Source organism: Siphateles boraxobius, unplaced genomic scaffold (assembly GCF_051911475.1).
Source record: "Siphateles boraxobius isolate OS27281-9 unplaced genomic scaffold, OSU_SipBor_1 63, whole genome shotgun sequence".
Lineage (NCBI taxonomy): Eukaryota > Metazoa > Chordata > Actinopteri > Cypriniformes > Leuciscidae > Siphateles > Siphateles boraxobius.
In genome coordinates, this window is record NW_027509190.1 from 1702501 (window position 1) to 1727427 (window position 24927).

A 24927-nucleotide genomic window follows, 5' to 3' on the forward strand; every position below is an offset into this window, starting at 1 on the left:
TGCTGATCTACAGCAAGAACTCAAGTTCCCACGCAGCATGCACGCTTCTTGAGCAAGAGCCCGGGTAGCTCAGTCCGTAGAGCATCAGACTTTTAATCTGAGGGTCCAGGGTTCAAGTCCCTGTTCGGGCGAACGAGCGTCTTTCTGTGGAGCGGTACGTTTTGTTGTTGAGTTCTTGCTGATCTACACTGGCCTCCGGCAGCGACGCTGTAAGGCACCAATCCACAAACGACATGCCCCTTTCAGCCAGCTTTTAGTCGTGGCCGAGTGGTTAAGGCGATATACTAGAAATCCATTGGGGTCTCCCCGTGCAGGTTCGAATCCTACCGACTACGTTGACAGCATGCGCCTGCTTTAGTTTGTAACCTTCTGGAGGCCTAGCTTAAACTTTATAAAAGGAAAAACAGAATCCTTTTCTTTCAGTGACTTCTTCTCCAGAGTCACTGTTACAGGATTACCCCTGAGTTATGTTGGTAAGAAACAGTTTTGTCTGCAAGCTAAAGTTGACAAGGCCCCTTTGTATTCAGGGACACGTCGGGTAGACCGAAAGCTCGCCGTGATCGTATAGTGGTTAGTACTCTGCCTTGTGGCCGCAGCAACCCTGGTTCGAATCCGGGTCACGGCAAGATTTTCTGGGTGCCATTGAAATTGAGCTCCATGTCACCACCTCTCCTCACCCCTTCCTTCAGACTTGTCTTTTTGTGCACGGCGCGTGCCCTTGATGTGCTCTGGATGTTCGAGTGAATTGAAACTGGGACCTTCTTTGAAAGCACAAGCTCTCAGGTTCGAACCCTTAGAGAATAGACTGAAAACGAAACGCTCCTATTTATTTCGGAAGAATCTTGCTTCAGAGAGAATATGGTGCGTGTATATGGTTGGAGATATTGCCTTTGTGTTCAAACCCTGTTCCTCAACGGCATCTGCTGAAGAAAGGGAGTGGACACACTCGTCGATGGCCCCAGAGTACAAGCATTAAAAAAAAGAGTTGGCAGGAAAACTGATAGTGCGCTATAGACATTGGAGATGCACCAGTTCTTGACACAAGAGAACAAGAATGAAAACAAAGAGTGGCAGGAGGGGATGAATCAAGTCCAGTGAAGCAGGCTTTGATCACAGCTGCAAAAATATGGAGCGCTTCACGTATTTGCATGTCATTCTTTCGCTCTGTGCCCAGCAATGTTCTCTGGATGCCGGCCAATCAGCAGCTCGGATTGTCGAGCGTTTGTCGAGCGTTTTCGGTTTTGGGCCAATCAGCAGCTCGTACCCCTACTTCACGTGTCGGCTGTTCCTCTGGACGCCCCTGCGTCTGTGGGGCGTCCGGCCGACATGCTGTAATAGGGCCCTCACCAAGTGTGGGCTCTACAGGACCATCCGGAGGGTCCTGGACATCGACGGCTGGTACTTGATGGCCACCGAGTACCTGGAGTGCCGTCGGTGTAAGAGGAAGGTAGCTGCCTGGTCGCAGGAGGTCGTGGGTCAGCTGGGAGAGGGGCATCGCGCCCTCTTCCCGGCAATCCTCACCTACAAGTAAGTAGCTGTCTGAACACTGTCACAGTATGTCTGTTTGTGGCGCCCTCTTCCCGGCAATCCTCACCTACAAGTAAGTAGCTGTCTGAACACTGTCACAGTGTGTCTGTGTGTGGCGCCCTCTTGCCGGCAATCCTCACCTACAAGTAAGTACCTGTCTGAACACTGTCACAGTGTGTCTGTGTGTGGCTCTTCTGTAACACATGATGTGCTCCTCTCTGTAGGCTTGCCTGCGACCGGCGGGTAATCATCCAGCTGCGTGAGCGTCCTCGGGGGAACAGCGCCACACAGCTGTACAAAAAACTCTGTGAGGCACACACAAAGGCCTGGATGCGGCGGTCCATACACTACCTCAGCGTCATGGAGCCCTTCACGTCGCGAGGTGTCGTGCGCATGTGCACCCCACCACCAAAACCGCCACCCGTGCCCCAGTACGCATGGCTGTTAATGGTGTACATGCCACGACATCCTCTCCCGCCTGGAGGACGTGAAGGCCCGGGTCACCTCCGTCTTTGGAACGGTTTTGAAGATGGATTCGACCAAGAAGGTAAATGTGGTGCTATGTATGTATAAATATATATGTATATAAATGTGGTGCGGAGTATCACGCTCTAGCTATGTGCGTGCAGCCTTACTGAGATGCTTTATTCTTTCAAACAGGTGACCCGGAAGCTCGCCGGTGCTGCTGCCCAGACCGCAGCGTGGGCAACGAACGTCGGCAACGAGCAAGGACAGGTGCTCATGTCCGTGCTCACGGACGCCGAGGGTGCCGGCCTGTTGCCCATGGCTGCGGGGTTAATGCGGCAGTATCGGGACGCTGGGGTGGAGCCGCCTCAGCTCCTCTACGTCGACCGGGACTGTTGTTCGTCCCACGGGGGATCCAAGACACCTGACATGTTCGGGAAGTGGGACAAGCTGGTGGTCCGGCTGGACATCTGGCACCTGATGCGGCGGTTCGCGTCAGGTGCGTTGTGGCAAAAACAATAATTAAACAAACAGCATCACAGTAAGAGACATCATGGTTCCATAACTTGATATAACATGCATTTTTCCATAACAGGTGTCACCACCGAGAGCCACCAGCTGTATAAACCCTTCCTGCAGCAGCTGTCTTCGTGCATCTTCTTGTGGGACCCAGGGGACGCAGCCCGGTTGCTCAAGGCGAAGAAGAGGATGCTTGAGGCGCAGGGGATGACCTTCTCGTCCGACGCCGGAGTGTGGAGGCACGTCAGCCGCAAGAATATTGCTCTCCATTGCCGTCGCTGCACGCGTGGAGCGGCGGAGACGGAGCGGCTGATCGGTGACCTCCTGGAAACCTTCGGCGGTGCCAACGGACGAGACACCATGGGGATTTCCCTGCTGGACCAAGACCGCATCCAGAAGATCTGGACGGAGCAGCGGCGCCACCTCCATTGCATCCAGGACCCGCCGGGCGTGGAGCTGTACACTGAGACCGGCAGGATGACCAAGGGGGGGATCAGCCTGCCGGTGTACCGTTGTGCACGAGGCTCCACGTCCCTGGAGTCGTTCCACCTGCATCTCAACCGCTTCATTCCAGGTATGTTTCACATGCTTCACTGTCATGTCAATCTTTCACTGTCATCGACTCGCTGTCATTCACATTGTGTGCACTGAATAAACTGCTAAACAGATCTGTGTTCCTCCTCAGGAGGAAGTGCCAATGCCTAGCACTTCCAGGCATTTCTCCTGGAGGGGTTGACGCGGTGGAACGCCGACAGGGCGGCGTCCGTGGCACAGGAGGGACGGCCGCTGATCCGCTCCTACAATGGCCCCCTGCAGCACTCCCTTGACCAGCTCAGCCAAAGGGTGCTTGGCACGAATGTGGTCAAGGATTACACCAAGCCCAGGGAGTACACGGGTAAGAACACTCAAGCCACCGCGCTTACACCTGTCCACACTGAATGATATTTGTACCAGACTGACTGATGCGATTTGTGTTGTTGTACTTCAGGGGAACTCATCGGCATCGAGTACCTGTACTCCCAGACGGGCAGAGTGCTGCAGGACGTCAGCTTGGACCTTGACATTCCGGACGCAGGAGGTGGAGGACCTCACCCTGCCTGGCGAGTTCCCAGCTCCTCAGACGGACCCGCGGTCAGGGTGACCGGCTGACGCACCCGCGCCCGAGCCATCCAGTCCGACCGGTGCCCACGAGCCCGCACCCCACTCCCCCGGCCGGTCCTCGCCAGAGCCTCAGCAGGCTGCTGAGGTAAGCACCCCACCTCTTTGTGGTCTGCGACTGCAGTGCATCTCGCATCACCAAAAACTGCGCTCGCTCTGTTCCATCCAACTGACTTATTGTTTTCCATCTCTTCTTGTGTGTCTGCAGGACTACAGAGGACCGGATGACCAGCCGGGGTACCTGGCCGTGGTCCAGTTGGCCACGGCCTTGGTGGGGTTGCGTCACGACCCGGCCTTGTCCGAGGGGAGGGTAGACGAGCTTATCAGGCTCTACGAGGCCCTGTCATCGTACGACAGGGCCCGAGTAGTTTACCCTCCCCGCTACAGGGACAGGCCAGCTCAGGGGCGCTTCATGGCAGCCAAGCCAAGCCCCACCAGTATACCTGGTGTGGAAAGCTTGAGACGGTAAAGCTACGCTTCCATCATACATTTCCCTGGTGTACAAACAAGCTGCTTTATGTAATGTTGCCCATTATCATGCTCATATCTGTCATTGTTTTTGTCCATTGTCCACAGCTGCCTGGTCAGAGAGACCTCTGGACCTGCCAGCAGTCCCAGCGCAAGCCGGCTGGTAGAGGCAGTATGCACCCAGCTCTGCCGCTTGATCCCCTCGGGCAGCCGTGCGCGCGGTGCCCGGAGGTCGCGGTGGGACAGCATACTGCTTCGGTACCAACACATCCGGGACCTTGTGCTGGGCCACCAGAGGCTGATGGCTCGGGCGCGCATACAGCTCTTTGAGCTGAACGCCAGGACCCTCTCGCTATTGTATGTTTGATGCTTTTGATGTTATGGTAATGACATGCTTGAATGGCATGCTCTCAAAATTGAACATGTAACTAAAACACTACGTTGAAATCCGTTTTCAGGTTCACCAGGATGCAGCGGGAGAAGGAGAGGACTGTGCTAGCTTCAGGCGTTGCAGCAGAGGGACGACCACCAGCGGCAGCGGCAGCGGTGGATCGTTCTCCGGCAGCAGCAACAGGCCAGGCGAGGACGGCAGCGCCAAGGGCGGCGGGACCTCTGGCAGCAGCACCGGCTGTGGCAGCACCGGTGCCTGTTCTGCCAGCGCCAGTGCGCCCACTGGCGCCTTTACCGCATGCCCCCTCAGCTGTTGTCCTGGCCATACCACCGGCTGCTGCAGCTGCAACAGGACCTTTTCCGGCAACACAGCCTCTCTTTCTGGACCTCTCACTGCCCCAGCAGAGTGTGAGGGTGCTCCCCATCCCAACGCTCCCTCTGACAACGCCAGCCCCACACGTCCTCTCGCTGCCGCTGGCCGCCGCACATCACGCCGGCCCTCGGCTGCCTGCACCACCTCCTGCTCCCCCTCCTCAGCCTCGCTCTGCGTACAAAACTGAATGGCTGAGGAGGAAGAGGGCTGAGCAGAGGGCAGCGGCAGGAGCAGTCGTCGCTGCCCGGGCCGGCGTGCCACAAGAACAAAAGTGCAGGAGATGCGGCCAGCCAAAGCGGAGGGAGACCGGACACACCCGCTACAGCAATGTACATTTTTGCTCTGCCGCCGCGGCGGGTAAGAGTGTGGAGGACTGACTGAGGGAGATGAAGGACCAGGGTCGAGCTCCGGACTGATTTCGCATTCTCGCTGGGGCAGGTGTATATAGTTGTTTCAGTGTTTGTTTGTTTTTTAAAGACATTGACTTTACCCTCCACAAGGACCGGGACCTTGCCGCGGTGTGGAGGCTTCCTACAAACACCGGTCCACACCTGCCACAACTTTTCTACAGCAAAAAAAACATTGTGTATCCCATTCACACCTGTACAACATTGCCATGCCTTTGTACTATTCTGATTCTTTGCACTGACAAGTTATACGGGCCTATACTGTGTGTGTATGCTGCCTATCATATGGCTTAAGAAAAAGAAAAGAAAACATTGTCTGTCCCATTTACACCTGTATAACACATTCACACCTGTATAACACATTGTCATGCATTTGTGCTGTCGTGATTTTATGCGTTGACAAGTTACATAGGCCTTTTGGACATGTGGGTATGTTCAATAATGTGGTCACTGTCTTTGGAGTTACGTCCAGTTGCCACTGGCCCTGTTGCCGCCGCGTTGGTACTTCACACTGTATGCTGCTGCTTTATGTATCCATGCATGTGTGTAATGAGCCCTTATACTATGCGTCTGTCTGCTGTGATTTATGTGGTTTAAAATAAGAGGAATGAAGCCTTGTGCCACTGTTCTGCATCACTACCACTGTTCTGCATCTCGCCCCAGAATATTTATGCCATGTGTCTGCTCTGATGCTCTATTTTTATTATTATTATTACCATCATCATCATCATCATCATCATCAAAATCATCATCATCATGTTTTATTGTATTGTAGTTTGAAATAAATAATCTATTTCACACTGTAGTCTACTGCTGCTGTGTTTGGTGTTTTCTGCATCTATACATCATCATCATCATCATCATCATCAACAACAACAACAACATCAACAACAACAGATATTTAATTGATATTTTTTTTACTGAAGAAAAAGGTGAAACGAATAATACACGGCATGTAACTTTTATTTATACATCGAAATAAAATTATTGACATAATATAAATGTAATATAATGTTTAACATAACAAATTGTAATATATATGCAGAAAAAGGTGAAACAATATAAATACAATATATCTATGCAGAAAAGGGTGAAACAATATAAAAAGGGGAAACAATATGAATACAATATATTATTTAACATACATTTTAATAAGGTGACACAATATAAATACAATATAATGTTTAACACAACAGATTTGAATAAAAGGTGAAACAAATAATACACAGCATGTTACTTTTATGTATACACATGAAATAGGCATAATATGAATATAATAGTGTGTAATATAATGTTTAATATTTGTGCTTCGGTCGGGATTCGATCCTGCGTTTTGATGGTGTCTCGTTTGTACCGCGTTTGTGCGACTGGGCATGCGCGAAGGCACTAATGCGCATGCGCGACAACAGAGAAGAACGATGGCTGAGCTTTTCCCAGGGGCTATGTTAATCTGCTCTGTATCGATCCAATTTTAGTATATATGCTGCCTTAGCAAGCACAAGTTTGGTGCCCAGCTCAAGGCATATCTACACCTCGGGTTCCAGCGAGCTATCACCAAGGTGGTAGGGCCCAGCGAGCCATCTCGCCTCTGCATACCTTTGCTTGACACAATGATTGATGCAAAAGCTCAATCAGTTTAGGAATAGGACACCTTAGAGCTTTAGGGTTCATAAATGGCCAATTCCACCATGATGTATGAGAGCATCTACTGAAAGAATGGGTTGGGCAGACTTATGGATGGTACCAAAATACAAGCTCTGAATGGGCTGTGTCCTCCAGGTTTTCGAGAAAAGACCGAGTTGGCAGAAAAACGGAAAGTGCTTAGCGGATGGTGACAGAATCAACACAAAGTGAGCATTTAATGTTGTGTTTAGACTATTGTCTTTATATCTGGCATTTATATCCACCTATCTTGTGGAACTGCGTTATTTGGACCAGTAACATTAAAATGATCACTTATTTTAAGGTGGATAAAAACATGTGTACAAAATGTTTTGAGCAAATGTATCACATAGTCACACATAGACGTCAAGATTTTGCATATGATTCACAACAACGGTGACAACCAAAACAAAAAAGCTTGGGAATCAAGGATGTTTTGTACTTTGAAAGCTACCCATCATGCATTGCAGCATGAAGCTTTTTTTTATTGTCACCATTGTTGTGAATCATACGCAAAATCTTGATCTCTGTGTTTGACTGTATGATGCATTTTCTCATAACATTGTGTAAACATGCTTTTCTTTTATCCACCTTCAAATAAGTGATCAATCTAATGGTACTGGACCAAATAATGCAGTTCCACAAGATTGGTGGTTATAAATGCCTGATATAAAGACAAAAGTCTAAACACAACATTAAATGCTCACTTTGTGATGATTTTATCATCATCAACGAGGAGCTGATGACAGTCGATCTTACTTTTTCTTGGCTTTCTCTGCCACAACAATGGTGTTATACAAACACACAGTTACAACAGCCACGGTAAAGTTAAAGTAAGAAGAACTGGGACCAAGAGCCCAACTAAAGCAAACACTCATCACCACAATGGTTACTTAAAATAAAACATGATGTTGAAAATATGTCCACAATGGCCACATTTGAACTAGTTTTTAAACTGGTACGAAGGTTCGATGGACGTCTATATCGGACGTGCAGAACACGTCAAAAAAAGACGTCATAAAAACGTTCATTCTGGCTCCTCAGTGGACGTCTTTTCAACGTCCGACTTTTGTGACAAAGACGTTGAAAAGACGTCTTTTGGACATCATGTTGTTTAGTGGGTACTCCGTTGCCAACCAACACTAGCAGAGCTAGCTTCTCTCTACCCCATGCCTTGTCAACAAAATTATTCTAGTCGTGATTTCTAGTGTTTAATCCTAGGTACGAGAGACAGATGTGTTGAAAACGTCAATGAGTACATGAAGCGTCTGACATCAAATGTTTTATTTAGCTACAAGTCCAACGCATACTAGAATCCTTGATGTTCAGCTCAGGGGAAAAGATGTAACGTTAGTTCACTGCACAGGATGGGAATGGAATCCTATTCCTCCTTCCCAAATGCCCCCTCGCCCAAAGAGTGAACTGCCGGTACGCTGTTAACCTTAACAGTCTGAGAAGAGGATATAAGTTAGCCTAGCCTAGCCCAGTTGCCAATTCGTAAAATACACTGTTACATACCAGCTACTTATGGGGCGCTCCAGCGTCTCAGCTCGGACATCCCTTAGAGATAGCATAGCCTCCTCCAACATGTCTCTCTCACCGCACAGCATCCGAAATGAACGGTGCATGGTGATGCATTTTCGCCGATCAATAAATGTTCCAGGTTGACCTCTCTGCAACAGTTCGACTCCGGTGCAGTGTCCATGCTCCGGCAGTGCCCGCGCCCACACACTTCCCCCAAACGATCCTGTACTGTATGTGGAGCCTGAAACTGGTTCAGATTTTTAGTTACTCTTGCTTTCATATTATAGTTTGAATTCATTTTCTACAATATTTATTTCATAATTTAATTAAAAATTAAAAGGTTTTTAATTAAAAATTAATAACAACCTGATAAAAAAAATTGGACCAGGCACAGGGTCAGAGTGTTTGCAAAAACAGGTATTTCATTTTACTTTAAAGGATCATTCAAACAAAATGTTAGTGCAACTCTGTTAAGGAATGCTAAATTATACTCACTGTATTTTTACTTCAGGTGACTATGAAACTGCAAAGAAGTGGTCCAAAAGAGCAGCTGTGCAGTCTTCTGTGGAGAGCTCTGATGACGTTCCCAAGAGAAAAAAACGACCAGTGTGTCTCAGCAGCTCTGATGGAGGTATGAACCTGAGCATGTGAAATAAGTTTACAAGTAAACAATTAAAGTAATTCTAAAATCATTTTTATTCATTTTTTTAAAAGATACTTCTTCAGTACCTCACCCCAAAAAGAAGAGCCGGGTGAACTGTACATCAACTGGTAGGCCTTTCTTAGTTTTAATTATTTTACTTTACCACTTGTGCACAATTTCATATTAAAAAGTGCTTGGGGGTTTTCAGAATACCAAAATTTCATTAGTTGATTGATACCAATACCAGTACATTTCATCGTTTTTCGTTTGTTCCTATTTTTTAGTAATTACCTTCTAATTTACAGTGGAACCTCAGCTGCCATTTCCCCGAGCATTTAAACCCAACAAACAAACCACACTAACACCAGCAAGACCTGAAGATTATACCATTCTTGATGCATCATTAAGACCAGTGCCTCCTAGAGACATCCAGAAGAATGGTAAATGCAAAACATAATTTAAAACTTAGTTTTTACCTTTATTTGAATGAATCAATCTTGATTCTCCCAGATCAACTCCTGAGTTACTCACTCAGAGAATCATCAGCATTGAGAGTGAGATGAAGGCGATGAGGAGCTCAACAGCAGCCCTGTATGAACTGTGCTCGTGCCCTGGGTGATGGGACTAGTCAGCGAGTGGAGGAGATGAGCCTTGATGTGTGTGCCACTATGGAGGAACTCCTCTCTCTCTCGAAAGAAAAAATGAAGAGGAGACATTTCGGAATAGTGTGGTATGTTAATAGTGAACTATCCGTGAAATGCCAAAAAAGTGTTAGAATTAAGTTAAATAACAAAAGTTATTACCATTTTGAAAATGTATTCCATCTTGTAGACACACCATTTAAGTCTTGTTGGAGGTCCAAACCCTGGGGAAAACACCCGTAGGGTGATGCGGGCACTGGCCTCCTACAGTGTCTGGAAGGAGTTTAGTCTGAAGGGGAAGAAAGGGAAGAGCAAGTCCTATATGCACTCACCACAGCTTCATTCACCGTCAAGCCTCCAACAGGAACAGACCATTTCCCGCTGTCTACCAAAGTCTATCTCCTCGTCATCGCCGACCAAGTAACGTATACTCACCTGTGTATTACTGACCTCTGCATTGCTGTTCCACTGTCTTCAGACATCCTACCCGAGTCCTGGTTTCCTGCATTTCCTGTCTGGATCCCTGTTCCCTAGAATCCTGTATTTTCCTGAGTCCCTGTGTTCACGCCGAGTTGTCTCATCCACGACGACACCTGAAAGAGAAAAGACAAGTATGAATGATCTGTGACCGCTTGACATCCAATTAACCTGAAGAGGACCTGCTCACCTGTTATCTGCCCCGCACGTAGAGACCCTCACCGCATCTGCACCTGAACTCTGAGAATACTCACCTATGCACTTGTGTCACGTTCAATAAAGCTGTGTTTGGATTCACTTACCTCTGTCTCCTTGCCTGTATCCTGACAGAAGGCTTGACCAACTACCGCTATGGATCCAACACAACCGCCAATCGATGCGGCGAGTTCGTGTCCTCAGCCCACCGCCACTTCCGAGAACCCCACTTCCACGCTAGTATGCATTGCTAGCCCCGCTTCCCGACCAGCGCCCTTCTCTGGCCGGGCGGAGGATTGCAATGGCTTCATATTGCAGTGTTCGCTCATCTTTGACCAGCAACCTCATCAATTCCCCACAGATCGTTCGCGAATCTCTTTCATCATCCAGCAGTATCTGGAACAGCATTGAGATGGGCTGAATCGCTGTGGGCACAGGAGACTGAGGTTATCAGGTCACTACAAAATTTCATAAATCATTTCAAGGAAGTTTTCGGCCAACCAGTCAGTGATTCCACCATCAGTGATAAGTTAATTCAACTCCGTCAAGGAAAAAGACCCGTTTCAGAGTACTCCATTGAATTCCGGACTCTGGCTTCAGTGAGCGGTTGGAACGAAAAGGCTCTCTTGGCTGTTTAACGCGGCGGACTAAATCCTGCACTTCGTCTCCAAATGGCGATCTATGATGATAACCTGGGACTAGAGAAATTCATACAGCAAACTCTCCGTGTTCATCAACGATCTCAGAGCTGCTATCGAGATGCTCGACTTTCTCATGTCACATCCCCTCATGTCCTCGCAAACCATGAGTCTGAAAAACCCCCTGAGGAAATGCAAGTCGATGCTCATCGACTCACCCAAGCTGAACGCTCTCGTCGCAGAGAAATGAAGTTATGTCTGTACTGTGGTGGTAAAGGTCATTTTCGATTTCCATGTCCCATTCGGCCACCTCAGATGACGGTAAGCTCCGTTCTGGATCACCACGATGTATCGACCCCGCTCACTATCTCTGTAACCTTGAAAATCCTAAATTCCCATGTATCTCCAACAGCCATCGTCGATTCCGGATCAGCGGGGAACTTCATATCAGGACGGCTCAGCGAGAAACTTAACCTCAGGAAGGTCGACATTCCCAAGCCATATTCCATCCATGGAGTGACCGGCGAACCCATTAACAAGGGGTATGTGACATCTCAAATAACACCCATCCAGTTGTCTATTGAAAAGCTTCACCATGAAATGTTCGAACCTTTCATTCTACAAAATAGCCAAACAGACATCATCCTCGGCCGTCCATGGCTATCCGTCACCAACCTACCATTAATTGGCAGTCCGGCAAGATAATCAGTTGGGGATGTCATTGCTCGCTTAAGAAAAGCGCACACTCTGCTCCCCCAGCCACGGAACCTAAGAAAGTGCTCACTGTGAGTTCCACCTCCATCGAGAGTCCCACGGAGAATCTGTCCACAAATATTCCCTCTTGTTATTCCTCGTTCTCTGACATATTTAACCCTGTTACTGCCTCCAACTTGCCACCCCATAGACCATGGGATTGCGCCATTGATCTGGTCCCCGATGCATCGATTCCTAAGGGAAAAATCTACTCACTCTCCATTCCTGAGCAAGAATCTATGCGGAAATACATCGAGGAAGCGTTACAACAGGGTTACATTCGTCCCTCTACATCCCCTGCGGCCGCTAGTTTCTTTTTTGTTGCCAAAAAGGATGGAGGGTTAAAGGTCTATGTTCAGTAAGATTCTTTTTGTTTTTGAATTATGATTAAAATACAGTCAAAAACAGTAATTGTGGGAAATAATATTGCAATTTAGGATCGCCGCTTATTTGAATCTGTTTTCAAAAGTATTTACAGTTTTTTTCAATTGCTTACAAGCGCTTACCCATACTTCAGATACTTTTTCCTAAACTCTTAACACAGACTCACACCAACAAAACACAATTGGCCAAATGGATAATTTTCTTCTCAAGAACACATTTTGTTACAGATTTTTATGATTGTTTACACACTAAAATAAAAATTTCCACACAATTTGCAAAATTCTACTCCAATGAGCAAAACCCCTCCGCAGATTTGCACAACATTACACACTATGTCTGCCTTACCCTTATAGCAAAACATTACACACGGTGATTTGTAAAACTCTACACACATTTTCACACCTTAGACACAGATAAGGATTGTGAGGTTACTTCCTTGTCATTACAAAGCCCCGGATTGCCATTGACCACACTAATGAATGAATTGGATATGCACATCCATCAGGCGTGGAAGCACACATGTGCTAATTTGAAAACGCATCACTCAGGAGTGCTATAAAAGGCAGCAGGTGAGTTCACCTGTCTTCAACAAAAATGGAAGGAGCTAGAAGAAGAAGAAGAAGAAGAAGAAGAAGAGTGAGAATAAGAGGGGGGGCTCAAAGAGGAGATGAAGGAGGTAGAGGAAGAGGAGAAGGAGGTAGAGGAAGAGGAGAAGGAGGTAGAGGAAGAGGAGAAGGAGGTAGAGGAAGAGGTGAAGGAGGTAGATGAAGAGGAGAAGGAGGTAGAGGAAGAGGAGAAGGAGGTAGATGAAGAGGAGAAGGAGGTAGAGGAAGAGGAGAAGGAGGTAGAGGAAGAGGAGAAGGAGGTAGAGGAAGAGGTGAAGGAGGTAGATGAAGAGGAGAAGGAGGTAGAGGAAGAGGAGAAGGAGGTAGAGGAAGAGGTGAAGGAGGTAGAGGGACCATGGACTGACACCGATGGAAGCTGGACAAAGAGTTCAACCAAATCTCTGGTTGATACTGTAACTGAATAGTTACAGTATTCTTGTTGCTTTTACAGCAGTTTTTCTTCAGAGTCAAACTGTATGTACTTCATGCAGTAATTTTAATTTGTCTACAGATTTTATTTTTTTCATTGATTTCATTGTTGGTTGATTACTGTAACTGATTATGGTAAGAAATACTGTAAATAAATACTTGAAATATGAGTCTGCAGAAATCAGTGTTGTGCAGTGCTTGGTAAGTTTATAGTAGGCCTATTTGTGTACATTCTCCCTATATATCAAACTAATCATGAAGAATGTTGTTTGTTTGTCACAATTTTTTTTCATCTAAATTATCCCTTACATAACAATGTCTGGCCAAAAATCTAGCACATGCTATTTCCTAAAAATAGTATTTTTACAAATGTGTTTTTTATTTATCACAGCAGTGTGAAACTGGTTACAATAGTGTCTGATCATTAAGGACTGTGTTGGTTACATGAAAACTAATAGCATTTTCACAAATATGTGTATATCTTTTGACTGAAGTGTGTATGTTTTGACAGAAGTGTGTCATTTTCCAAACAATCTAGGAATTATGCCAATTGAGTGTGGTGTTTGGATAATTGTGATTACATTTTGAAAAAAAGAACCCGGTTTTCAAAATTGCGTATAAACAATTGAAAAAAACTGTAAATATATACTAACTCTTCATTTCAAAATAGAACACATCTTTCTCTGCACACACTAACTTTACCAAAACACTGGAAATCTGACTCAGAATGAAATTATTCTGTCAAAGAATAACACTTGTTTTCACTTCACAAGGTACATGCAGTCAATCAAAGTACACCAGGTTTCAAAATACTGGCTATTGTATTACAAAAACTTCATAGACTTTTGTGTTTCAGTTTTACAGGTATTTGCATACAAAACATGCAATCCACCATTTTTACACTACATTTATTGGTTGGGAACTGTATGTCCACATGTACAGTATTCCAGTAAAAAGCAAATCAGTTTTTTTTTCCCTTTACTGTTTACCAGCCTCTCTTAGTGAAAGACCGTGGTTGATTACATGGTCAATGATAGTGGCACGAATTTCATCACTGACTACTGTTCTTGCAGCCCTTGGAGTGCCACCACCACACATTCTTACACCTCTACCTTGCCCTCTCCTTAGGCCTGCTCTTCTCCCTGGCCCTGCTCCTCTCACTGCACCTCTCACTGCACATCTCACTGCACATCTCACTGCACATCTCACTGCATCTCTGACTGCACCTCTCACTGCACATCTCACTGCATCTCTGACTGCACCTCTCACTGCACATCTCACTGCATCTCTCACTGCACCTCTCACTGCACCTCTCACTGCATCTCTCACTGCACCTCTCACTGCATCTGTCACTGCACATCTCACTGCACCTCTCACTGCACCTCTCACTGCACCTCTCACTGCACCTCTCACTGCACTTCTCACTGCACATCTCACTGCACCTCTCACTGCATCTCTCACTGCACATCTCACTGCACATCTCACTGCATCTCTGACTGCACCTCTCACTGCACATCTCCCTGCACATCTCACTGCACCTCTCACTGCACATCTCACTGCACATCTCACTGCACATCTCACTGCACATCTCACTGCACATCTCACTGCATCTCTCACTGCACCTCTCACTGGGCCTGCTCTTCTCCCTGGGCCCCTTGCTCTTACTCTTCCTCGTCCAGACATTACAGTGTTTGTCTTTTTCTGTTTCCAAAAACATATCTCCTCAAATTCCTCCTTTTACTGTATAAGTGTCAATGTAACAGAAAAAAATAACCCCTGCCACTGAGTCTAAGCCAGACTGGAATCAGCTATGGTTGGCCCAATTTACCCAACATAAATCAGGTGTGTGTCAATTATTCAATTGTTTGTTTATTATCAGCTGAGATATATTGTTTTTGAACTGATATCATTGAAGAAGCCGAGGCTTTTATACTGTATCTAAGGTTTGGAATATTGTTTTTGCTATTGTGGGGTGGTGTGTGTTAACATTTGTAAATACTACAAAAACAATCCATAATTTTGTTGGGAGGTATAGCTTGTCTGTTACGAAAATGTAAGCATTGTGGAAATGTGTTCACTGACTGCATATTGTGTGAAAACTGTATAGTATTGCTCTTAATTCATTATGATAAGATTTCCTGCATACAAAATATATTTCTAAAAAGTGCACAGATGTGGAATGTGTCTTAGAATGCAATGTGGATTATGCCAGTACTTACAGAGACAGTGGTGCTTGGTGTAGGGGCACTGGACACTGCTGCGCTGGGTTGGTCAACAGCCTGAGATGGTCTCCTAGCCACACTCAGATTTGGCTTTGCAGCAGCAATGTGGGACCCACCAAATCTTGGCTTGGTAAACTAAAAAAGGGCAAAACAATTTCAATGAAAAGACAAATTGAATTGTAACAGCACATTGGCCAAAAATATAATAAAATGTAAAATGAGAAAATATCTATTGATTAGAGTTGAGCCGGATACTCGGCTGAAACGAGTATCCGGTACGGATAAAGCACTTTTGCCGAGTACGAGTATAATACGAGTAATACGAGTCAATATCTGTGCTCGGATTGAATAAAAATCCTCATTGGGTAGCTGACTGTGTCTGCGTTCTGTGATAGACTAGTCACAACGCCCCTCCCCTACACGCATACAGATTTGATTTATTGTGCTGCTGTGTCCCGCTCTGCTCACTCACACACAGAACACTCTCTCCCTCTGTCTCTCCCTCAGTCACTCAGGTTCGCGGGTCTTTTTTCCGTTAACGTTTAGGGTTTCTTCAGCTTCAGGTTTGTTTTTTACTTCGGTTTGTAGTACACTTACTTATTAACCAGTAGAGTTCTGGTAAACGTGGGGTTTGTTCAGACGTGGTGCTTGGTAGAATGCGACTCGCGTTGCGTCTCTGCCAGTCGGAGTTTTTTTTTTTTTTTTAACCGTTTGTTTTACTTCATGCACTGAGTGTCTGACACTTTTTGCTGGATTTCATTAAAAAAATAAAGGAAGTAGTGGTATAAAACTATATTACAAATGAATTAGCTAGCAACACACACACACACTCTCTCTCTCTCTCTCTGCCGGTCATCTGAGTTTTTTTTTTAAACCGTCTGCTGGCTCTAACCAGTTTTTTTTTACTTCACGCACTGAGTGACACTTTCTTGCTGTATTTTATAAATAAAATAAAGGTAGTTGTGTTATAAATAATATTACAAATTAAGCTGCTACACTCACAAAAACACAAACACCCCCCCCCCCCCTCTCATGATCAGTGATACAGAATAATGAGTAAATAGTTTTCTAATCAGCAATAAATAACAATTTCTCAACAACCCATATCAATTGCATGCTTAAAATACCATACCGGTTAAAGCCCCGCCCATTTCAAGACAACCTGACCCACTTCCGGGTTAAATCCCGCCCACTTCCGGGTTAGGCCCCGCCCAGTCCGAGTACAGATACAGATAATTCATATGGTTAACAGATACAGATACAGATACAGATAATGCTGTACTCGCTCATCCCTACTATTGATCCTATCATTCATTATATAACTAAAGGACCTGCTTTCTTTCTTTAACTTATTTTTTTGTCTGTGTATTACCACACTCTACTACTTATACAGATTGAAATAAGCACAGTTAGAATAGAAAAATGTTTGGGAAGGTATTGCTAGAATGTGAGTATATAGTAATTTAACAAGTACCTTTTAAAAATGACTTAAAATCAAAAATAGTTTGCACATACCCAGATAGCAATGAGTCGGCGGACCACCGTCGGTTCTCCGGCGGCAGTAGAAGCGTCAGAATGGCGACATCGCAAACACGTTGGACGGCGCACCGCCGGCGGCAGCCGCTTTTTAAAAGCGGCAGCCGCCTTCATACCGCCTTCGTTAAGCGGCCGGCCCGCGGGCCAACCGCCGTTCCGCCGCCTTTATATTGAAGGCCGTCCTTCCGCGGCCCGCCGGAGGCAAACGCTATTTTCGAGCGCTCTGCCGCCGCTTATTCTGGCTATATATATTTTTATTTATTTATAGCATGCAGTTTAGCAAGAATAATGATTGCTCAAACCAGACAAATTTACAATTGGCATTTTTATTCCACATTTCAAAGTACAGTAACTGTCATTTAAACAAGATATTTCAGATCACTGAAACATAACAGAAAAATAAATAAATCAATATACTAACATGCAGGTTTCCAATTCAATTTTGGTTAAACAGCCTTACAAGCAAATTACAACACTTACAATAAGTGTTCATATAAAAAGGACAGCTCTAGGGTAAAAAATTACCAGTAAACATTATGACAAGTAAAGAGGATATTTGATACCAAATAATGTGCAAGATACCAAATAAATAAAAGTATAACTACATTTACAAGCCATTTCTAACAATATGATAAGTGGTAGTAATTTATAGTAAAGCTCTGGAGTAGAATAGGCCGTTATAACGGCAATGCTGACCTGTGGCACAAGGATTTACAAGCTTTATTTGAAAAAGAAAAAAAGAAAGTAATTTCCACAGTGAGTGAGTGTAGTCTGACACTTCTGACTTCTTTAGGGGTCTTGATTCTACTGACTGCAAGATATAGAAAGGATTCCAGTTGTCAGTGATTCTGGGGTGTCAGTAGTCAGTCTAGTTTTAAGTGGTCGGCTGTGGGTCCCTCTCAACTGTGCGGCGCCTTTTTCTGCCTTCACGGTCAGATGCTCCTTTCAGGTAACGCGTAACGTTAACCTGGACCGCCTCATCAGTGCATCCTGGGTTGCCGGGTCCTTCCGGATGGCTAATATAGAAAATACAGATCTGTCATTTAATTTGAATTGCATGAGGACAATAGGACATACACATCTACTTAAATCTAAAAAAAATATCCAACTTACTTTGAACAATGGTCTTCAGGAACATGTCTCTAAAACATGCTTTATCCCCTACACCAAGCTGAAAATCCAAAAAAGTGTTATAAATTACATTTCTCTGAAGCTTCTCATAAATAAATAAAAAATGTGAAAGGCTAAGGATTCAGACTGTAATATATGCAGTATACAATCTTAAATTTTACTTTATATCTAGGTCTACTACATGTACAGGTAGCCCCAGTGGGAATTAAACCGACAACCACAGGTGCTGTTTGCAAGTTGTGCCTAATTGCTCAGTGCAAGCAAACGTCTTCAACATTGTTTGTTGAACTTGTTTCACCTGCTCTTGAAGTAAGATTTTACAATTCGTATTTTTATATGTAATATTGTAGTGTTTATTATAAATGATTTATCTGTGCACTTCATTATTCTTTTAAAATTCATGTAGCCTTATAATCTTTAATCAAATACGTTACCCTTCCCTCCCCCCTCGAAACGACTTCTCTTCTCTTCCGGTCATGTGCTATGGTGCGAGGGCGTGGCAACTCCCCTCAAACCGTGCTATGAGCAGAGATGGAGAAGAGGAGCGCTAGAGTAAAACCCTGCCCTCCGTTCAATATACCGTTTCACTTTTAAATACGTCACAACACTGGAGAAAAGTCGTTTGTAACTTCCGGTTCATGCCGACATCAAATAGAAGCAATAGTTTCCAAGACAAAAAAACTTCACAAATAACATCACTTACTTGTACTCAAACTCTTGGCTCTGTGAAGTGGAGTCTGGATTACTGGGGAGAAACCTGGTTGCGAGAAAGAGGAAACAGAAATTTGAAAATCTAACAAATGGTATAGTTTAGTGGCAGGATCACAAATCCAGCATCACAGCAATAGATTTTACATACCAGTTCAGCATTTTTCTGGTTTTCTGGAATCGATGCATCTTTCTAGAGTTTTTTTTTTTCTTGAGACTTCCAAGATTCTAGAGTAGGGAATAATGAATGAAAGAGTCAGTTATCCACAATAAACAGAAAATAAATTACACAGATGAAATACAGGAAAATCAAATACACAAGTCAGACCCATTTACCTGCTCCCTTCATGAACTTAAAATGATGTTTCTCCCAGGTGCTGTGTGGAGGTGTGCAGAGGATGGCTAATTTGTTGCCTTCGTCTTTTTGCTGAGGTTAAATGGGGGCCAATGGCACATGCTCTCGCTGAGCAACTCTTGCGGAACCACTGCAAATGGCAGATCCTCCTCGTTGATAAACTGAACAATGTGAACCATCTAAAATAGAAGAACATTTTGCATAAAGTATACTTTTTGATTAATTTCCAGGCAAAATCAATAACATTAAAATGCTCACCCCTTCAAAAAAACGAGTCATTTTCACAAGTGGATCAACAGAAAACCATGTTCAGACAAACACAATCATATACATATACACACACATATATACATATAAACACATATATACACATTATATATATATATATATATATATATATATATATATATATATATATATATACACATACATATACATATATATATACATACATATACATACATATACATATATATATATATATATATATACACACACACATATATATATAAACACCAAAAGTTAATCTTTCTAGATGTAAAGCATTCTTTCTAGATGTAAAGCATTGGCGATTTACTGTAGCTAGATACATTTCAACATGTCGAACATGCTTGAATTCAGTGAGTAAAAAAGGCGAAGCAGCATGTGTTAGCTAACACTGTAAGTTAAACTAGACTAGCAGCATGGTTGTCGAATCAAACAAAACATCATTATGTTTAGTTAGAAAACAACACAAGTTATACTGATCAGTCTTTCTTGTCGTAAAGATTTTGCTAACGTTACCATTCCCACGTGGGCGGGAGAATTGTCCTTCAGGATTTGGTTACGTAAGTTAGTTAATTATTCGACTGACCAATACTATCTTAAACCACATACTCTAGTACTCACACTGGCATAAACATACGTAAATATAGTTAAAAGAAGAAAAGAAAAAACTAACGCCAGGAAGAAACTAAGTAACGTTAGCCTAACTAACGTTAGCTATGTGATGTCAGAAACATGACGGAAACTTTGTAAACAAGGCTAACTTACTAGCTTGACTAGTAAGGCAAGAACATATTTGAAAAAGATGAACTAAAAATGTAAAAAATGAACATAATATTGCGTTACACAAAAAGGAAAAATGTACTTACTTTAAAGATCGTAGTCAATGACTAGATAGGATATCCTCTCCAAATACTGAAATCGTGTGACGAGTGGCCACTGTTGTGTTGGTAAATCTGCTTCTGTTTTTTAGGTACTGCCCCTCTCGGCCGGTGGAGGTACTTCTCTGTTTGTGCTTTAATACTTTCTTAAACATTTGTACAGATTGCAAAACTCGCAATTGCAAATTAATCCCTTATACCTGTAAAAGGTCAAATAAATAAAAAAATCGAGCTTGTAAAAAAATGAAAGACATAAACGAAATTTCCTGGGGTGACAGAGAGACAAAATATTTCTAAATATTTCACTTTATCTTTCAGGTCAAAACAGGGATTTTCATGTTTATTATAAATATTACCATGGTTGCAAATTAATAAAAAAAATCTAAAGCATACCCAAGCTTTTGGCCAAGTTGCAGATGTCTTTCACTGTTCACTGATTTCAGGCATTGGTGAAAAGTCTAACTTCATCCATTTATTCTGCTAAATTGTTCATACCATGAATGAAATATTTATTTTAAAACCTAATCAGAAAGATATTTATTGCCAAGTAAGTTTTACAAAAGGAATTCTTTTTGGACTATTTGTGCATCTCAATTGTGCATAAATCAAAGAAATGTAAAGAATTGTCACCTTAAGTGACTAAAATAATTCTATATATTTTACATAGGCATATCACTGAATCGCTTCAGAGTTTCAACGTAATTTAAATGTATTTTCCTAAACCTTATCATGGAATCAGACTGAGTCAAATCTGTTATAAACCCTAATGACTTTGGAGCAACAACAACAACAAAATTTGATATAATTCACATAATAATTATAATCGCTTTAAATGTGAAAGTTAAAATGCTGTCAGTTCCACTCATGCCAATGACATGGCTGGTCGATTTCAAAGCGGCTTGCCGCCAGCCGGCCGCGGTTCATTTAGACGGCGGCAACCGCCAGAGAGAATGAAGTCGGCGGTCCGGCGGCTGTTCGCCGGCGGCATCTCGCAAGAAATGGGAGTGACGTATTCGGCGGCAAACGTTTCATCTCCGCCAGCGGGGCGCACCTATAGCCGACAGTTTTGGGGCCGGCGGCAAAAAGAAGCCGTGCCGATATTTTTTGCTATCTGGGTAGTTTGTAAGAGAAAGCGTTTATTAACAGTAATGAAGGTTACACTTGAAATGGCAACAAAGCAGATTCATGATGACTTAATTAATAATACGTGTATAATTAATTGTGCATAAAAAATCAAGAGAGTTGGAAAAATCAAGAGAGATGCCATGAAGGACGTGAGTGTCCTTTAACCCATAATGGCAAAGCCCAATTAGAGAGGAAGAGGAGAATGCAAGAGCAGAGCCCAGAGAAGAAAGAGAGATCACATAGGTTACATTGTTCTTTCACCATTTTACTTGATCTAAACCAACCTGAGACAGTGAAACTGACCAATAAGCAGACTACAGCCGCCCCTGTACAAGGTGTCACAGCTGGCAGGTAGGTGTAAAAACATACCAGCCATTTCCACTGAACTTAAACCTTTATACTAAACGTATATTAAAACTGCAATTATATATATATAAAAAAAATGTTATTACCTTTGACAAACTTGGTATAATTTTAGAAGTAGGCTGGGGTGGGAGCTGACGCTGACTCTGCGCCATGACCTCCTGTGCTGGTCCAGTAGCGGCAGACTGTTGTTCAACAACCCTTGGTGCTTGTCCAATAGAGGCTGTGGCCTGCTTAAGACAACCACAAAAATACATAGGCTACAATAATTGTTGAACGAGAAGAATTTGTTCAGTAAATTATACATATATAAAAAAAATACAAGTTACATCTTTACATTGTTACCTTTTGAGTGTGAAAACCACATATGCACTTTGGGACCGCTCCGAGCAAGGTTGTCTGGCCGCGAGACTGCATCGGACATCTTTCAATCTGTAAACATTATCACACATAAAACATAGAATACATGCATTTCTAACTTATCAGTATGAATGCCACATTAATTTATTGTAGTCTGTCATTTATTTTTATTCATGTTCTTTGAAGGGGAGATACAAACTGTAAAATTAGAGATAAAGAGTGAGTAAAGTTTGTATCCTCCTTTAAAAGAACAAGAGAGGAACATTTCACACCTTCAAAAAAACATCCATTCACTCAACATCCCCACCCCCACTGCCTCAAATCTCTGAATCTCCCAGTGCAAAAAAACGTTTTTTTTTACATAAATAAACATAAATCTCAAATACCTGCAACATTATCTACATACATATCTATAAATAATGATGACATAGAATTAAATGATTAGGATTACAATTATTACATCATGCAAAGGTGACAAAAGCACACTCACCCTTTGGTACACGTCATGCCACTTTTTCTGTCGAGGAGCTGGCCTGTTACCCTCATTTGATGGCCAAACTCCTGTGCTTGCAAACTTTTTTAGCCTTGCAATCCAGTCAGTATCTGACATGGCTTTATGGGATTTTTTGCCAGACATTTTTTTGTTGGGGGGCTAATGGTTAGGTTATATCATTTTGAACAAAACTACTATAATACAAATTATTTCTTTAAAAAAAGCACACACGATATTTACAATTATAATATAGTATACAATTATATACAAATATAAAATTACATTGTCCGAAAATACAGTTAAAGTTACCGAAAAATAAGTTTCGCAGTCCTCCGTTAAAATGATGCTGCCTGACCTCCGTGACAGTGATGCTCGACGTCTGAACTTTTTGACCTCTGACACGCCCCTCAGGATATGTCATTACTTCGTACACCTTCGGCTCAGTTCGGCAACTTGATTGACACTTGGCTAGCTTCCTGACTCCTCCTCCTAGCGGTGCTAAGCGTAAACGTGCCATCGACATTTCCTTGTACTCTGATTGGTCAAATGTCGAAAATGATAAGGAAAAAGTCAAGAATGGCGCTCTCTGATTGGCTGCAGATGTTATAATGTCGAGAATGGCGCTCTCTAATTGGCTGCAAATGTTATAGCGCGTCGACGTGATTGGCTGTGGCGTTCAACATTGTTCAACATTATCCCCATTTTGACGGATATCCTTCGGCAGCTGGCGTTCAGGTCGCAGTCTCCCCTGGAGGCGTTGGTTCGAATCCCACTTCTGACAAACCTAACCTTTGGCTGCGGGCTCAAGCTAGAGTATTTAACCCTCTGGCAAGTTTATCAAGAAATGCAGTAATGTTGACAAAGCACTGCAATTCAGTTCATGCTAGAATTAACCAAACATTAAAGTAACACTGACCTGCAGTACATGACCTTTATAGTAACACTTTAGTGCAATGTATGGGATTCTATGGCACTTGGAATTTCAAGTCATGACATTTCAGAAAAAATGGACATGTTGATTGAATCGGATTCAACTGAATTTCACGAAATAACATGTTGTGATGTTTATCGGAAGAAGATGCAGTAGAATTTCATGGCAAGGATTCTTGGAAATTTCTTGGAATGAAATGTCATGGGTTTGGGGGCATGGGGTGGAGTGTCATGACACAAGATTCAAGGAAAGTCATGTAAAACATTACATTAGCATTAACAAGACATGCCATTAGAATGAAAGAATGATATCAGCCTTAACAAAACATTGTAACAACACCAACACATATGACATGAATATGAGAGTAATACAATTACTGCATTTGTTCAACATTAGTCTTAAAAAAACACTGGATTTCAATTACAGTGCATATGAAGAAATGGACAAAGGCATAAAAGGGAATACAGAAAGCAGCTCATTTATTTACACGGTCCCGTGTATCAAAAAGCACCATTCTGCCCCGTGTGAGGCTCGAACTCACGACCTTCAGATTATGAGACTGACGCGCTGCCTAACTGCGCCAACGAGGCACGTGCTGAGACACGGGTGAGCGGTGAAGCCCTAGATTCTAGATCATCTGCCATTCCGTGTAGGTGCAAAAATGCTGCTCACCACTGGCTGTCATGTCAGGATGCCTGAGCGGTCTAAGGCGCTGCGTTCAGGTCGCAGTCTCCCCTTGAGGCGTGGATTCTAATCCCACTTCTGACAAACCTAACCTTTGGCTGCGGGCTCAAGCTAGAGTCTTTAACCCTCTGGCAAGTTTATCCAGAAATGCAGTAATGTTGACAAAGCACTGCAATTCAGTTCATTTAGAATTAACCAAACATTAAAATAACACTGACCTGCAGTACATGACCTTTAAAGTAACACTTTAGTGCAATGTATGGGATTCTATGGCACTTGGAATTTCAAGTCATGACATTTCAGAAAAAATGGACATGTTGATTGAATCGGATTCAACTGAATTTCACGAAATAACATGTTGTGATGTTTACCGGAAGAAGATGTAGTAGAATTTCATGGCAAGGATTCTTGGAAATTTCTTGGAATGAAATGTCATGGGTTTGGGGGCATGGGGTGGAGTGTCATGACACAAAATTCAAGGAATGTCATGTAAAACATTACATTACATTAGCATTAAAAAGACATTCCATTAGAATGAAAGAATGATTTAAGCCTTAACAAAACATTGTAACAACTGTCTAGTAAACAGGAGATCATGGATTCGAATCCCAGCAGT

General features: G+C 43.4%; 1 long non-coding RNA gene and 1 other non-coding gene across 2 annotated transcripts in view; one reads left to right on the forward strand and one right to left on the reverse strand.

Moving 5' to 3' along the window:
• LOC143719415 (uncharacterized) overlaps window positions 1–24927 on the forward strand; it is a 694388-nt gene that overhangs the window by 579311 nt on the left and 90150 nt on the right. The gene's annotated exons all lie outside the window — the stretch shown is intronic.
• Window positions 24144–24217, reverse strand: trnam-cau (transfer RNA methionine (anticodon CAU)). Its single transcript has one exon. It is a non-coding gene; the product is annotated as a tRNA-Met (tRNA).